Raw genomic sequence first — 12,720 nt, 5'->3', positions numbered from 1 at the left:
AGTAAATGGAATAAAGATGTATCACCATTTTGCACCTTTTGTAACATTGAAGAAGACATAAAACATTTGTTATATGATTGTGAAATTGTCAAACCTATTTGGGGAAAAATTGGTTCCTTTCTTAAGTTCACTGTTACTTGGAAAATTATTGTACTTGGATTTTAAAATGAAGTCAACAAAACAACGTTGGTTTTAAACATTTCAATAGCTTTTGTTGCTTATACAATATACAAATATAAGATGAAATGTAGATTTGATGATGAAACAATGTCAAAGAAAAAATTCTTTATGTATTAAAAGGTAAATTGAATGTTCAAAACACTGTTTTAAGAAAGATTGATTATATAAGAAATATTATTTATTATGATATTTGTGATTATTTGTAAGGTTTGTGAATAGTTATCGTGTTGATACTTCATATCGATGTGTGAAAATATGACAATGATTTTAATAAAAGATAAAAAAAACAAACAAACAAACAAAAAAAAAAAAAACTTTTATAGCTTTATTGTTATATAAATTTTTTATTTCACAACATGAAATAAATCATAAAAAATTAAGAGAAAGCACGTCAGCATACAATAACACATATTAAGGTCAGACGACACGTTCCTCAATTTTATATAACTTTTTCCAGGAATTTGTTGATGGTTTACTACTATTTTGACAAGCTTTCTTTAAAAAAAAATTAGGGTACCTTACCAGGCATATCTGCAAAATACTAGAGTATGCAATTTCCTATACAATCTTCTTGAAAATACATTTGAATTGCTGATATAAAAATAACTACATATACAGCACAGCAAAATTCACTATAATGGAACTCTATCTCGGCCGGGGCGGGTCTTTGAACTCAAGACCTCTAGAACATATACGCTTCTGGCAGTGAGCGGCCACGGTTCTAACCACTCGGCCATCTAGACACATAACCACATCCAATTAAATTTTAATCATTTTTAAAATAATTATAGAAGTAATATTTTTTATTGGAACTCTTTATTACGAGGAGATACAAAAACGATTCTCGGGGAACGTGTCGTCTGACCTTAAAAAGGCAGCACTAGTCATTGCTAGTAATTGTTTATTGATTGAGTTGAAACAACACATCATAACATGTATTCCATGAAAAAAGCACATAGTCTACAGTTCACAGTGAGGTTATAAACACTATGTACACTATCAGTGTCATTCGCATGGCAAAACACTTTGCACTATCGATGTCATTTGCATTGAGCATGCATGGTCCCGTAAAGACATAGGAAATGTTGACATCTGCCAAACTAGCATCATACTGCTCCCAAGCCTCTTCTCTACTCAATTTCTTCTGAGTAGCAGATGATTAATGTCTGACATCCCTGAAGAGGTTTTCGGTGGTTACACGAGTCTCCAGCAGCTTTGCCCCATGCAAGAGGGTACAAGCATCCCTGATGTCCAGCTTTGCTGTTGACCATGTGACGCCAAACCTTTAATAAATACAAATTATTTTCATTAATGACATTTTCTAAAAATACAAAACGAATCAGATTAATGATTAATAATTATATGCAGTTATTGTTTACATGTGAGTTTACTTTACCTTTTCTGATCACCTGTTGTCCGTCCGTCTGTCAGTTTGTCCGTCTGTAAACGTTTTACATTTTTGACATCTTCTCTAAAACTACTGAGCCAAATTTGCTACAAAGCATCAGCATGAGAAGGAGGATTCTAAATTCTTAAAATGAAGGGCTTAACCCTTTTAAACAGGGAGATATGCGCGAAACAGTGAGTAAAGGGTAAGTGTCTTTTAAAATCTTTTTCTTAAGGACCGGTACCACTGCACCACAAATACCAATATTTGCATTAAAGCTTGTATACTGTAAACTTTTATATTTGGTGTGTACGATATTTGGCGGAAATAAGTTTTTGAACAAGTTGGCGTGGATTTGAAGTAGCTTATTCCTGAATGTGACTATTTTTATACATATATGCATGGCATTTACTAAATTAGTGATGTACTTGATTTAGCGGAGGCTGCATTCCCCCAATAGCTTTAAATAGAAAGCACAGCCAAATGTAGTGAAGATTCCAGATTGAAAAAATTGTGGATTCAATATTTTTAAAATAGTGACCCCTGGAATAATACTGGAGAACCAAGACGGGTTCAATGTTTAACGTAGAAGTATTTATGGAAAATAATTAAAAATCCTCTCGAGAACTACAATTGTAGTTTTGTCAATTGTACAATTTGTCACATACTACGCAAGATCCCTCAAATAATGTACATTCCCAAAAAGGGGAAGGCCAGAGTTAATTAGGTCAATTTGGCGATTCAAAATGGCAGATACCCAGATTTTATAATTTTGTCCAAAAAAATTTAAACTATGGAAAACGCTTAAAAACAATAATAATTCAGCCCAGCAAAGTTATTTTTGCATATTAATTAAGGCGTGCTTAGTCTAAAAAATTAATATACTTGCTATGACAAAAATGGCTGTAATTAGGTCAAAATGGCGGTCAAAATGGTCGACAGGCAAATTCTATAATTCTCTTAAGGATTACATTTACTCAAGGGCGAAAAAAAAATCCACTAATAGGAACGAAAAACTACTTATTGTTCATTGTAGCCCCACTATTGTGGTGCTATTTTTCACTTTCAAATAACTAGGTCAATGACCTACTTTTTCTGCTAGTGACCTCTAAATGTTTTCTGAAAAGATTGTCAAACTCTGTCAAAATTATCCACTATTTTCTAGGTTTTCTTTATTTTTTAATTATTAAAAATAATAAAACAATTTGTAGGTTGGGAAATGATAAAATACGAATAGCTTTACTAATTTTATATTTGAATGAACCGTTTTAAGCTCATATTTTAAGTTTAAATTAGTCCGAATTTCCTCTATAAATTTCCAAAATTGTACCCATTTTTGATAGAGTTTTACAAAAAACTGACTCATAGGAGCTCCTAACCATTGATTGCCTAAAACAGTTTTATTGTTTGTATTATGCTGTCATTTACATTATATAATGTCAATGATCAAAATTTCGAGATATTTTATCTTGAATCGATTTGATGTATTTTAAAGATTTTTCTAATCGCGTGCCAGCCAGTGATAGAAATTTATAGACGAGTAAATACAACCATAAAATATGTAAAATGATATGAAAAAAACACATAAAAACTTAACTTTTGCAACTACACTGCAACAGAAAGTTTTTAAAAGAAAATGAAAAAAATAGTTCGAATTTCCTCTGTTTCAATTTTAATCTATCTTTGTCGGAGCATATCTTCCTTAAATAAACAAATCATGGATATCAATATCGATATTTGTTAATAACGTTTTTATTTTGGGTTTTTTAAACAACTTTGGACTTCAGATATTGAACTTTGTAAAAAAAAAAATTTTAAATCTCAAACCCTGAGTAAACGTAATCCTTAAGTCTTAAAAATTGAGGTAACGAACGATTATGAATTGGTTCAGCATAGCATTTTATTATTTTATTTATTAACTAAGGTGTGCTGAGTCCAACAAAATATGTTAATCGCGATAAAAAGTTAAAAAATGGTGGACAGCCAGATTTCATCATTGTTCGTCTCACAGTCTCTTTAATGGAAAAACAATTACAATACAATATCACAAATTGGTCTAGCAAACATATTTATCATAATTAGGTTGTGCCAAGTTTGATGAAATGTGTTGGTCTTTATGAACATGACGCTAATTTTGTCAAAATGGCAATTCAAATTGGTGTATACTAGTAGCAAAATTTCATTAATCTCTATATAGACTACTAAAGGCCTCTTAAATGGGGAAATGTTTGAATATCATAATTTCAATACTAATGATGTAACTGACAATCAAATTTGAACACGTATTAATAAATAAAACTCCACCAGCTTTTTATTTGGAAAAAAAATTCTGTTTTCCCTTATTAAGCTACAGTATATAATTATGTTATTTATAAAATCTGTTTTTAAATGATAAGATTGTGATTATACCTGCACTTTCTAAAGGAAGTTCGGGTATATTGTTGTTACATGTACCCTGTTTCGTCCGTCCGTCCGTCCGTCCGTCTGTCACGTTTTACTTTATCTCTTATACATCTTATACACCAGCACCAACACCAACTGAACTCTTGGAGTTTGATTTGGAGTATCATGTTGTGTTGTAAAAAGGTTTCAAAAAATGTTTGTTAGTCCTGGGGGTCAAATAATTGGTAAAAAATGACGTTTTCTCACAAAAAAACCTTCTTCCTCGAACTCCTCCTACATTTTCAACAGTAGACAAATCATCTCTTGGAATATGTTTTAGGGTATCCTATAGATGCGCAATAAGGTTTCGGAATTTTTAATTTTGTCCTGGGGGTCATTAAATGGCTGAAAAATGACGGGTTTTTTTCTTTAAAAAAACTGGCTTCAAAAACGTCATTTTTTTTAACAGTAGCCAAATGATCTTCTAGAATATGATTTGGGGTGTCATATTAAAGTGTGATCAGGTTCCAGAATTTTTTTTTATTAAGGGGATCAGTGGGCAACAAAAAATGACGGTTTTTGCAAAAAAAGTATGGTTTCCAGAACTCCTTTTACAACTTTTGGAGTAGCTCCGTCATCTCTTGGGATATAATTGAGACTGTCCTATAGATGTGCAATAAGGTTTTAAAAATTTAAATTTCATCCAGGGAGTCAAATAGTAGCAGAAAATTGACTTTATCACTAAAAAAACACATAGATCCTAGAACTCCTCTTATGATTTAATGGATAGACACATCATATCTTGGGATATGATAGGAACTGTTATACAGATGTGCATTACGGTTTTGAAAAATTGAATTTAACCCTGAGGCCCATTACCTTCATACCTTTTGATGCCCTTTAATTAAGGATCAAGAATATATATGGTTAAGAGGTTTTCGAGATATTCGTGCACTTCCTGTTCGAGGGGGGTCACGACCACCTCTGGGGCCCATTACCTACATACTGTTTGATGCCCCTTGTCACAAGGAACAAGAGTATTTATGGTTTAAGGGTGGGGATCTCAACTGTTTTGAAGATATTAAGGGACTTGCTGTTCGAGGGGGTCAGGACCACCCACAGGGCCCATGGCCTACATAACATTTGATGCTCCTTGACATCAGAACCATGAATATATATGATTTAGGGGTCATGATTATAACAGTTTCTGAGATATATGGTAAATTCCTGGGGGATGAGGATGACCCTATGGGTCAGATCAAATAAACCCTTTATATTGCCAGTAACAGTCAATATATGATTATGAAAACCGTATATTATCATCTTTGTCCGTTTTCAAGTTACCATTTGCAATAGAGTCTACTATTCTTCCTACAAGGTTCAATGTTAGTCCCCACACCGTTTTAACCCCCCCCCCCCAAAAAAAAGTGGTTGTCTAACCCAAAATGAGAAAAATCAAACCAGGATGCACAACTAGATATGCAGTCCTATCATATTCTAGAGTTTTGTACAATTCTGTTCAGCCATCTCTGAGAAACAAGTTCAGAGCGGGAAAGAAGAAGACGAAGAAAAATAATACATGTATTAAGAAACGTACAAAAACGATAAGTATCCAAATTTCATTTGGGAGACTTAATAATAAAGATTAAATAGAGATAGGATGATCAAACATCAATCTATCTATCTATCAATATATCTAAAAATAATTGACAATTTCTGATTCTAAGAGGGTCAGGATAATCCTGACCCCTTAGGGTCATGACTTGCATGCCATAATGATCTGATGCGCCAAGACCTAAGGAGGAATAATATCTTTGGATTAAGGTGGGAATCTCAATTGTTTTTATGATATTATATAATTTCAGGAAGGGCACTTGGGATCATGACCTACATACCATCTGAAATGCCTTGCACAAAGAAACAATAATATAATATGTACATGATATATGATTCAATTTAAGAACTTAGATATAGATCAATCATCTATGTTTTTGTGTTTTGTTCTATACTATTCATATTCATGACTGTAGTATGGCTTAGTTTTATTTTAAATAACATTTAAAAATTGTCAAATATATGACTTGAAACCCATCCAAAACAAACTCAAATATAAAATGCCCCCCCCCCCCTTAATTGTCGAATGATCTATTAAAATCAAAATATAATTTGGGTGTCTAAAAACTTTTATAAACTGGTAAAAAATGTTATTCTTAACAAAAATTACATTACACCTTGCATACTTGACAAATGATCTATTGAGATATGATCAGAGGTCATATTTCTACCGTGGGATCAATAACTAATATTCATTGACAAGTTAAAATTAATAACAATAAATGATTCAAATTATAAATTTATGTTTATACTCCACATCTCTCCCCCCCCCCCCCCCCCCATCTAACCTGGTTCTAAAGATTCAGTCTTCTTAATACATTCTCACATGTGTATCGTAGCAAATTTTAAATCATTTGTTGATTGCTTTTTCTCTCCTGATGCACATTAACATTTTGGAAATTGCTTTATTCAATTTTTAAGATTTATCAACAAAATGTTATATTCATGTGTATTGTAATTGTAAAGTCTCCGAAACAAAGCAGTACATGTGTCATCATTAGGCTAGGAATTACTTACATGGATCAAACACTACATATGAATAAGATAAAATACTTTATTATTTCTAGTTCTAGAATGTCAAAGTGCCTCCAAGGGGGCATAACCTATATACAATTTGACGCGCAATGACACAAAGAGCAAGAATAAATTATATGGTTTAGGGATAAGGATCTCAGAAGTTAACAAAATATACAGTGTATAAACATTTTCTATTTCATAAGGGGGTGGGGGTTAAAGACAACACCTGGGGGTCACTAATGATGTACTTTACACCATATTTTCCCGTTTCGTGGGGTCACAACAGTCCCATAAGGGCATGACCTACATTGTATTTGATGCATTATAATACATTAAGAAAGAAATACTCCTTCCTTCCTATTATAACTCATATAAAAATGATAAGTGTCTACACTTACTTACATGTAATACACAAATTTTATAATACGAAATTGTTTATACAGGGTCAATATGGGATCAACTAAATAGTGTAAGTCTGACAAATAAAAAAATAGCTTTTGCAATTAAAATGACAGAAACTTTACAAATGCGATAGGATAGGTAACAATGATAAGTTTATTTAAATATTAAAAGATGATGATACAGTATGCTGTCAAAGGGAGATCACATTTAGAAAGTGGAAGTAAAACTTATGTGTGCAGGTGTAACGAAGAATATTGAGCCGGGTTGAAACATGACCCGGGGGTCATTTTTCAACGTTGAATATTGACCCGGGGGGTCATTTTTCAACGTGGAAAATTGAGACCAAAATCGTGAAATTTATACCCGGGATCATTTTTCAACGGTATGAGAAAGATTTTTCTAAACTCTGATGACCTCGACCCGTTGAAAATTGATCCTGTTGAGAATTGACCCAAACCTCAGAGTTTTGATCTGAACTGGAACTTACTCTACACGGTTTAAATGTACAATAATGCACATATTTGAAAGTTTCAGTTTTAAAATGTACATACTGTCCGATACATATGCGGACGTGGCTAATTTCTTTTAGGCTGATATGTCCAATTAATCATTTAGTTTTTAGATTGAAAATATGATATCTATTTATTATTACAATACTATGTATAAAAGCTAAGAAGATGACCGTTTGTTTCGGAATGGAGCAGGCGAGTAGGGCTAGAATACTTTTTGACATATATGACATGGTTTTTATTCCCTCATGTGACAGAATTTAAAGTTTAAACTTGTCACAATCTCTGATAAATATATCTAACAAACATATTGCCCGTTATCGTCACTTTTAAGGCAGTTCAACAGAGCTCTATTCGACAGGCACCTGACGTTGTATATTTTTTTTAATAATTGAAAATATAACCTTTATACTGCTTTATTGGGTAAAGGGTATATATATTTATATCAAGACAAAGGATATAATGTCAGATACATATGCTGAATTTGAAGAAGTCGGAATATTTCACTGACAAAATAATAAATGATTGGTTGTCATATTTTTATCCTTTTTCATATATACTGTTTTTTTATACGTATAAATACAGCATATACATATTTACACATGTTTTTAATTTTTTACGACTTAAAGATAATTTTTCATCAACTTGTCTGATTAACTTTATTGAAACACCATCCAATTTTCTGCATATACAGTCATGGTTCTTCTTAAAAATGCAATTTATTTCTATTATTTTGAGTTTTCAATTCTATTATTTACCTGTAAATTAGAAACACAGGCAACTGACGTAATATATTTTCTCAAAATTAAAAACATATACTGGCACTGTACCAGTTATCGGCTAAAATTTAACGTTTACTTTTCGTAATTCCTTATTTCTTGATATTTTTGGATAAAACTTGACATACTTTAAAAAGTGAACTCCTTATTTATCAATCTGTTAGTTTATATCATTATTTAGAACCCAAAATATCTTGTTTTGTGCTATTAAGCACGCCCCGAATTTGCCGAGTTTTTACGATTTACTGTACCAGTTATCGGCTTCGTGATAATAACATAGTAAAAATCCGTGTTCATGTTGATTTTATACTCTGCTAAATGTAATTTGAATTATGCCCCTTGTGAGGTCAGACTAAAGTATTCGGGGTCATGATACATTATAAACAAAACTCATAAAATAATTCGTTTATTATCATACGGTAATACACCAAATTCAATACATAATTGTGCAATCAGGCGTTCAATTGCGCTACGAATCTCTCGGAAATTCGGGAATTCCTTTTGTTTATACATGTTAAATGTAATGATTTTATATGTCAAATCAAACACAGGGGCATCGTATCCGCTCTTCACTCTATGACATATATATAAATAATACACAAGGGAAGAATCGAAAGTAGGACACGATTTGTAAACAATGTCAAAAAACAACTTACTTGACAAAAGTTACGCAAATCCTCCCACACAATGTTGCAAATGTTGTCAAAAAACACGTTCACACTCAAATATTCCTAATAAACTCGGTAAAAAGCGTTTTTATCCCATTAAAACCGCTGTCTGCTGCAGAAACCTAATCTCTTCGCCCAAGAAAAGATAACTCTGTACTTTCGCCATCCGAAAACTCTCGGGACTCTCTATATGTTCAGTAATGATACATAGTAAAATTCCGCGAAACATCAATAACAAAACAAAGAATCTGCAGATCTGAACTTGCAGCACGGGTAGGGGTGAATTTTGAATGATGGATAATCTTATTTTAAATAAATAAGTAGAATTCAGTTTAAAATGTCAAAATATATGTAGCCTATATTTTTTTAAATAATGCATATCTGCTGTCACAATTTATATTTATATGGTGTATATATTGTGGTCTTAAAGATACATGCAATGATAGCAAATTAGAGAACAATGAATATTGTTCGACCTGCTACTGCAATTACTTTATACTGACCACTAGAGCAAGACCATTTGATTTAGAAGAGAAAGACTCGTATAGTTTAAATTTAATTGAGGAATTTATTTTGTTATTTTAGAATGAAAATTAATGATGATGAAAAAGTGTTGAAACAGTATTTAATTTTAGATATTTTTTTCTAAAATGTTGTGTTTATATTGTTTTGAAAATTTGCATATAATCAAACAATGTGAAACGTTTGTGAAACGTTTGGGCGAGACTAAAATTCGAATCAAGTTGCATTTTTGGGTCAGAATTTGTTTTTCCGAATTATTACTATTAATTCTAGGCGCAACAACCTGATTATTTTCATCGCATTTTCAATATGAGAGAGAGAGAAAGAGAGAGAGAGAAATAGTAGTGCTGAGAAAAGTTAAGAATAAAAACAGATACAACTATTAGACTAATTGTTTATGGAACAATTAGAAAGTTTTTACACCATTCATTTGCCCTCTTGTTTTGTTCAAATCTTTTGCAGGAAATCGGTAAATTAAAAAAAAAATTGGTTCCGCAAAGCGGTATCGATCCGAGTACCATTAGATGCGTAGGCGAGAGTGTTGCCACTACGCTCTTTCGCTCGTTTCTTGACAGAAGATAACATTTGTTGAGTTGTGTAGTCAATTTGGAAAATGATAGAAAGAAGAGATGGAGCGTTCTTCCGTCCATCTGAAGTTGATACCCAATGTTGTGAAACCTTAATTTAGAATAGATAGGCGCCTAGCGATTGGTTAAGAGGATAGTATTTGTTCATCAGTTTATTGCCGCTTGTAAACAATGTGACCGGATAGCGTAAGCAAAGAAATGAACAGGCCAGGTCAAACTATAGTCTCGAGCGGCTATTTGAAGGTGTTGGAATGTCACTTTGGGTTAACTGAGGCGCATTCTCCTAAAGTCAAAAGAAATCGGGGTCTGGGAAGGAAGAGTTATCCTTCGTGGATCTTGAACAGGTTGCTGATACATGTAAATATGCATACGCAGATTTTCAGAGAAATTTGAGGAAAAAGGATAGACAGAAAAGAAAATGCAAATTTAATTCGTATAAAATCGGGAAATGAATATTTGTGGGTTTTAATGCCCGTGTGTTCATCAGATGCTATCCCAGTTGTGGATTAAAACGAAAACAAGACACAAACATGCAGCACAAGCTTTTATTTACATTAGACAGACAGGACATGGACATTTCTAATGCAAGAATTAGAGTTGTCGGCCTTAAGCCGTAGACATTTCTTGTTTGACATTTTTAAATCTGTTTTCAAGTTGAACTGACAGAGAATATAGGTTTCGAAGTACGTTTCTCTCTCTCTCTCTTTCTCTCTCTCTCTCTCTCTCTCTCTCTTTTTCTCTAAATTGAAAAGGCGATGAAAATTATCAGATCATTGCCCATAGAGGCCGTCTGTTATAAATAATAGTAATAATTCGGAAGAAATATTTCTGACCCAAAAATGCAACTCGATTCGCATATTAGTCTCGCCCCAACGTTTCACAAACGTTTCACATTGTTTGATAATATGCAAATTTTCAAAACGATATGTACACAACACGTTGACGATTATAAGTGGGAAAACTTTTCATTCATTATGAAGATGTTTACCTGTTGCTGATCGTAAATCATGAACGGTACGGTCAAATCTGATGTTTGGCATTACCAAACACTGCAAACATTATTCAATTCAATGATATTGAATACTACATCAGACAATTAACAAACTGAAAACACAAATTAATACATTTAAAGATGATAAAAAGTTTGTAAAAATAAAATTAAGAGCAACACAACCAAATACAGAGACATCTCTGTCTCTCATCCTCTTTTATCCCTTATCTCTGTATCTGTTTGTGTTGCTCCTAAATTTTGTTCCTGTAATTTTGTAATTGTATTGTTTCATTATGTGAATTTCCAATACATCTTTATCGATGAAATGGTTTTGAGCAATACTGTTTACCAATATAGTACGCATTCTTTTTTTTCTCTATCGAATTCTCCTTTGATTATTTTTGCGTTTGATTTTTACAATGTACAAATTAACACATTTTTATCATCTTTAAATGTATTAAAATGTGTTTTAGGTGTGTGTATTGTAGTAATCAGTATCACTGAACTGAAGAACACTCGCAGTGTTTGGTATTGCCTTCAATCAGATCTGATCGTACCGGTGATGATAAACGATCAGCAAGGTGTAATCATCTTCATCAGGACTGAAAATTATTCCTACTTATAATTGTCAACATGTTGTGTTTATATTGTTTTGAAAATTTGCATATAATCAAACAATGTGAAACGTTTGTGAAACGTTTGGGCGAGACTAAAATTCGAATCAAGTTGCATTTTTGGGTCAGAATTTGTTTTCCCGAATTATTACTATTAATTCTAGGCGCAACAACCTGATTATTTTCATCGCATTTTCAATATGAGAGAGAGAGAGAGAGAGAGAGAGAGAAATAGTAGTGCTAAGAAAAGTTCAAGAATAAAAACAGATACAACTATTAGACTAATTGCTTATGGAACAATTAGAAAGTTTTTACACCATTCATTTGCCCTCTTGTTTTGTTCAAATCTTTTGCAGGAAATCGGTAAATAAAAAAAAAATTGGTTCCGCAAAGCGGTATCGATCCGAGAACTATTAGATGCGTAGGGGAGAGTGTTGCCACTACGCTATTTCGCTTGTTTCTTGACAGAAGATAACATTTGTTGAGTTGTGTAGTCAATTTGGAAAAGGATAGAAAGAAGAGATGGAGCGTTTTTCCGTCCATCTGAAGTTGATACCCAATGTTGTGAAACCTTAATTTAGAATAGATAGGCGCCTAGCGATTGGTTAAGAGGATAGTATTTGTTCATCAGTTTATCAATAAAAATCAGTGCCGCTTGTAAACAATGTGACCGGATAGCGTAAGCAAAGAAATGAACAGGCCAGGTCAAACTATAGTCTCGAGCGGCTATTTGAAGGTGTTGGAATGTCACTTTGGGTTAACTGAGGCGCATTCTCCTAAAGTCAAAAGAAATCGGGGTCTGGGAAGGAAGAGGTATCCTTCGTGGATCTTGAACAGGTTGCTGATACATGTAAATATGCATACGCAGATTTTCAGAGAAATTTGAGGAAAAAGGATAGACAGAAAAGAAAATGCAAATTTAATTCGTATAAAATCGGGAAATGAATATTTGTGGGTTTTAATGCCCGTGTGTTCATCAGATGCTATCCCAGTTGTGGATTAAAACGAAAACAAGACACAAACATGCAGCACAAGCTTTTATTTACATTAGACAGACAGGACATGGAC

The 12,720-nt window shown here is 32.8% G+C and overlaps 1 long non-coding RNA gene across 1 annotated transcript; it reads right to left on the bottom strand.

Annotated features, from left to right (window-relative positions):
- Nucleotides 1-490: 490 nt before the first annotated feature.
- LOC117690032 (uncharacterized) lies at nt 491-9,196 on the bottom strand. Its single transcript, XR_004602166.2, has 2 exons — nt 8,927-9,196; nt 491-1,463 (listed from the first exon to the last, which is right to left on the bottom strand). It is a non-coding gene; the product is annotated as an uncharacterized lncRNA (long non-coding RNA).
- Nucleotides 9,197-12,720: the final 3,524 nt, after the last annotated feature.

This window comes from Magallana gigas, chromosome 8 (genome assembly GCF_963853765.1).
Source record: "Magallana gigas chromosome 8, xbMagGiga1.1, whole genome shotgun sequence".
NCBI lineage: Eukaryota > Metazoa > Mollusca > Bivalvia > Ostreida > Ostreidae > Magallana > Magallana gigas.
This window is presented reverse-complemented; position numbering and strand designations above follow the sequence as displayed.